Consider the following 6,771-nt stretch of genomic DNA (forward strand, 5'->3'; position numbering starts at 1 on the left):
TAAATATTTATATATATTTATATATAAATATAAAATGAACGTCTATCCACATATTTTTCATATTGAATATTAATCTACTTGTCTAGTTTTAGATTACTTGTATTTATTTGTTTTTATTTCAATTTATATATATATAGCTCCCTATATTTCTTTCTTTTTTATAGATGTGTATATTTTCATTTCTATATTAATCATTTAAAAGCCCTGCATCTCAGCCTCTAACCAAATAAAAAACAATTAAACCCTTGTTTTAAATGTTTTTAATATCTATTTCTATAATATTGATCTTTTATATTTGTACACACAGATACAATGCATAACAGATATTAAAGTACATCACCATCTATGCCTATAGTTTTCAAACTAATCATTAATTTACTTGTCCAGATTTGGATTACTGGTATTTATATCTTCTTTTATGGCTCCATCTATCTATCTATCTATCTATCTATCTATCTATCTATCTATCTATCTATCTATCTATCTATCTATCTATCTATCTATCCCCCTATCTATCTCCCTATCTCTATATCTCCCTATCTATATATCTCCCTATCTATCACCCTATATACATTTCTTTATTATAGATGTGTATATTTTCATTTCTATATTAATCATTTAAAAGCCCTGCCTCTAAGCCACTAACCAAATAAAAAACAATTAAACCCTTGTTTTACATGTTTTTAATATCTATTTCTATAATATTGATCTTTTATATTTGTACACACAGACACAATGCATAACAGATATTAAAGTACATCACCATCTATCCCTATAGTTTTCATACTGATCATTAATTTACTTGTCCAGATTTGGATTACTGGAATTCATTTCTTCTTTTATGGCTCTATCTATCTATCTATCTATCTATCTATCTATCTATCTCACTACATATATTTCTTTCTTATAGATGTGTATATTTTCATTTCTATATTATTCATTTGAATGCCATGCCTTTAATTAAATAAAAAAAGAAAAGCCCCTTGTATAAAAAAATTAATATATTTTCCTATAATATTGACCTTCTATATTTATACACACAGATATAATGCATAACAGATATTAAAGCACATTACCATCTATCAATATAGTTTTCATACTGATCATTAATTTACTTGTCCAGATTTGGATTACTGGTATTCATTTCTTCTTTTATGGCTCTATCTATCTATCTATCTATCTATCTATCTATCTATCTATCTATCTATCTATCTATATATCTCCCTATATTTATTTCTCTATTATAGATGTGTATATTTTCATTTCTATATTATTCATTTAAATGCCATGCCTGTAACCAAATAAAAACCAGTAATTCCCTTGATTGAAAGATTTATAATATCTATTTCTATAATATTGATTTTCTTTATTTATACACACAGAGATATAATGCACAACAGATATTAAAATACATTACCATCTATCCGTATATTTTTCATATTGAATATTAACCAGCTTGTCTAGGTATAGATAATTTGTGTTTATTTCTTATTTATGGCTATATCTCTCTATCTCTCTCTCTATCTCTCTCTCTATCTCTCTATCTCTATCTATCTATCTATCTATCTATCTATCTATCTATCTATCTATCTATCTATCTATCCATGTCCCTATCTATATATCTCCCTATCACCCTATATACGTTTCTTTAGTATAGATGTGTATATTTTCATTTCTATATTAATCATTTAAAAGCCCTGCCTCTAAGCCTCTAACCAAATAAAAAACAATTAAACCCTTGTTTTAAATGTTTTTAATATCTACTTCTATAATATTGATCTTTTATATTTGTACACACAGACACAATGCATAACAGATATTAAAGTACATCACCATCTATCCCTATAGTTTTCATACTGATCATTAATTTACTTGTCCAGATTTAGATTACTGGTATTTATTTCTTCTTTTATGGCTTCATCTATCCATCTATCTATCTATCTATCTATCTATCTATCTATCTCACTACATATATTTCTTTCTTATAGATGTGTATATTTTCATTTCTATATGATTCATTTAAATGCCATGCCTTTAATTAAATAAAAAAAGAAAAGCCCCTTGTATAAAAAAATTAATATATTTTTCTATAATATTGACCTTCTATATTTATACACACAGATATAATGCATAACAGATATTAAAGCACATTACCATCTCTCTATATAGTTTTCATACTGATCATTAATTAACTTGTCCAGATTTGGATTACTGGTATTCATTTCTTCTTTTATGGCTCTATCTATCTATCTATCTATCTATCTATCTATCTATCTATCTATCTATCTCTCTATCTCCCTATATTTATTTCTTTATTATAGATGTTTATATTTTCATTTCTATATTATTCATTTAAATGCCATGCCTGTAACCAAATAAAAACCAGTAATTCCCTTGATTGAAAGATTTATAATATCTATTTCTATAATATTGATTTTCTTTATTTATACACACAGAGATATAATGCACAACAGATATTAAAATACATTACCATCTATCCGTATATTTTTCATATTGAATATTAATCAGCTTGTCTAGATATAGATAATTTGTGTTTATTTCTTATTTATGGCTATATCTCTCTATCTCTCTATCTCTCTATCTCTCTGTCTATCTATCTATCTATCTATCTATCTATCTATCTATCTATCTATCTATCTATGTATCTCCCTATCAATATATCTCTCTATCACCCTATATACGTTTCTTTATTATAGATGTGTATATTTTCATTTCTATATTAATCATTTAAAAGCCCTGCCTCTAAGCCTCTAACCAAATAAAAAACAATTAAACCCTTGTTTTAAATGTTTTTAATATCTATTTCTATAATATTGATCTTTTATATTTGTACACACAGACACAATGCATAACAGATATTAAAGTACATCACCATCTATCCCTATAGTTTTCATACTGATCATTAATTTACTTGTCCAGATTTGGATTACTGGAATTCATTTCTTCTTTTATGGCTCTATCTATCTATCTATCTATCTATCTATCTATCTATCTATCTCACTACATACATTTCTTTCTTATAGATGTGTATATTTTCATTTCTATATTATTCATTCAAATGCCATGCCTTTAATTAAATAAAAAAAGAAAAGCCCCTAGTATAAAAAAATTAATATATTTTCCTATAATATTGACCTTCTATATTTATACACACAGATATAATGCATAACAGATATTAAAGCACATTACCATCTATCTATATAGTTTTCATACTGATCATTAATTTACTTGTCCAGATTTGGATTACTGGAATTCATTTCTTCTTTTATGGCTCTATCTATCTATCTATCTATCTATCTATCTATCTATCTATCTATCTATCTATCTATCTATCTATCTATCTATCTATCTATCTATCTATCTATCTATTTATCTATCTATCTATCTATCTATCTATCTATCTATCTATCTATCTATCTATTTATCCCCCTATCTATCTCCCTATCTATATATCTCCCTATCTATATATCTCCCTATCACCCTATATACATTTCTTTATTATAGATGTGTATATTTTCATTTCTATATTAATCATTTAAAAGCCCTGCCTCTAAGCCTCTAACCAAATAAAAAACAATTAAACCCTTGTTTTACATGTTTTTAATATCTATTTCTATAATATTGATCTTTTATATTTGTACACACAGACACAATGCATAACAGATATTAAAGTACATCACCATCTATTCCTATAGTTTTCATGCTGATCATTAATTTACTTGTCCAGATTTGGATTACTGGAATTCATTTCTTCTTTTATGGCTCTATCTATCTATCTATCTATCTATCTATCTATCTATCTATCTATCTATCTATCTATCTATCTATCTATCCCCCTATCTATCTCCCTATCTCTATATCTCCCTATCTATATATCTCCCTATCTATCACCCTATATACATTTCTTTCTTATAGATGTGTATATTTTCATTTCTATATTATTCATTTAAATGCCATGCCTGTAACCAAATAAAAACCAGTAATTCCCTTGATTGAAAGATTTATAATATCTATTTCTATAATATTGATTTTCTTTATTTATACACACAGGGATATAATGCACAACAGATATTAAAATACATTACCATCTATCCGTATATTTTTCATATTGAATATTAACCAGCTTGTCTAGATATAGATAATTTGTGTTTATTTCTTATTTATGGCTATATCTCTCTATCTCTCTATCTCTCTATCTCTCTGTCTATCTATCTATCTATCTATCTATCTATCTATCTATCTATCTATGTATCTCCCTATCAATATATCTCTCTATCACCCTATATACGTTTCTTTATTATAGATGTGTATATTTTCATTTCTATATTAATCATTTAAAAGCCCTGCCTCTAAGCCTCTAACCAAATAAAAAACAATTAAACCCTTGTTTTAAATGTTTTTAATATCTATTTCTATAATATTGATCTTTTATATTTGTACACACAGACACAATGCATAACAGATATTAAAGTACATCACCATCTATCCCTATAGTTTTCATACTGATCATTAATTTACTTGTCCAGATTTGGATTACTGGAATTCATTTCTTCTTTTATGGCTCTATCTATCTATCTATCTATCTATCTATCTATCTATCTCACTACATATATTTCTTTCTTATAGATGTGTATATTTTCATTTCTATATTATTCATTTAAATGCCATGCCTTTAATTAAATAAAAAAAGAAAAGCCCCTTGTATAAAAAAATTAATATATTTTCCTATAATATTGACCTTCTATATTTATACACACAGATATAATGCATAACAGATATTAAAGCACATTACCATCTATCTATATAGTTTTCATACTGATCATTAATTTACTTGTCCAGATTTGGATTACTGGAATTCATTTCTTCTTTTATGGCTCTATCTATCTATCTATCTATCTATCTATCTATCTATCTATCTATCTATCTATCTATCTATCTATCTATCTCTCTATCTCCCTATATTTATTTCTTTATTATAGATGTTTATATTTTCATTTCTATATTATTCATTTAAATGCCATGCCTGTAACCAAATAAAAACCAGTAATTCCCTTGATTGAAAGATTTATAATATCTATTTCTATAATATTGATTTTCTTTATTTATACACACAGAGATATAATGCACAACAGATATTAAAATACATTACCATCTATCCGTATATTTTTCATATTGAATATTAATCAGCTTGTCTAGATATAGATAATTTGTGTTTATTTCTTATTTATGGCTATATCTCTCTATCTCTCTATCTCTCTATCTCTCTGTCTATCTATCTATCTATCTATCTATCTATCTATCTATCTATCTATCTATGTATCTCCCTATCAATATATCTCTCTATCACCCTATATACGTTTCTTTATTATAGATGTGTATATTTTCATTTCTATATTAATCATTTAAAAGCCCTGCCTCTAAGCCTCTAACCAAATAAAAAACAATTAAACCCTTGTTTTAAATGTTTTTAATATCTATTTCTATAATATTGATCTTTTATATTTGTACACACAGACACAATGCATAACAGATATTAAAGTACATCACCATCTATCCCTATAGTTTTCATACTGATCATTAATTTACTTGTCCAGATTTGGATTACTGGAATTCATTTCTTCTTTTATGGCTCTATCTATCTATCTATCTATCTATCTATCTATCTATCTCACTACATACATTTCTTTCTTATAGATGTGTATATTTTCATTTCTATATTATTCATTCAAATGCCATGCCTTTAATTAAATAAAAAAAGAAAAGCCCCTAGTATAAAAAAATTAATATATTTTCCTATAATATTGACCTTCTATATTTATACACACAGATATAATGCATAACAGATATTAAAGCACATTACCATCTATCTATATAGTTTTCATACTGATCATTAATTTACTTGTCCAGATTTGGATTACTGGAATTCATTTCTTCTTTTATGGCTCTATCTATCTATCTATCTATCTATCTATCTATCTATCTATCTATCTATCTATCTATCTATCTATCTATCTATTTATTTATCTATCTATCTATCTATCTATCTATCTATCTATTTATCCCCCTATCTATCTCCCTATCTATATATCTCCCTATCTATATATCTCCCTATCACCCTATATACATTTCTTTATTATAGATGTGTATATTTTCATTTCTATATTAATCATTTAAAAGCCCTGCCTCTAAGCCTCTAACCAAATAAAAAACAATTAAACCCTTGTTTTACATGTTTTTAATATCTATTTCTATAATATTGATCTTTTATATTTGTACACACAGACACAATGCATAACAGATATTAAAGTACATCACCATCTATTCCTATAGTTTTCATGCTGATCATTAATTTACTTGTCCAGATTTGGATTACTGGAATTCATTTCTTCTTTTATGGCTCTATCTATCTATCTATCTATCTATCTATCTATCTATCTATCTATCTATCTATCTATCTATCTATCCCCCTATCTATCTCCCTATCTCTATATCTCCCTATCTATATATCTCCCTATCTATCACCCTATATACATTTCTTTCTTATAGATGTGTATATTTTCATTTCTATATTATTCATTTAAATGCCATGCCTGTAACCAAATAATAACCAGTAATTCCCTTGATTGAAAGATTTATAATATCTATTTCTATAATATTGATTTTCTTTATTTATACACACAGAGATATAATGCACAACAGATATTAAAATACATTACCATCTATCCGTATATTTTTCATATTGAATATTAA

This window comes from Cyanistes caeruleus, chromosome 3 (assembly GCF_971803275.1).
Source record: "Cyanistes caeruleus chromosome 3, bCyaCae1.hap1.1, whole genome shotgun sequence".
NCBI classification, from domain to species: Eukaryota; Metazoa; Chordata; class Aves; order Passeriformes; family Paridae; genus Cyanistes; species Cyanistes caeruleus.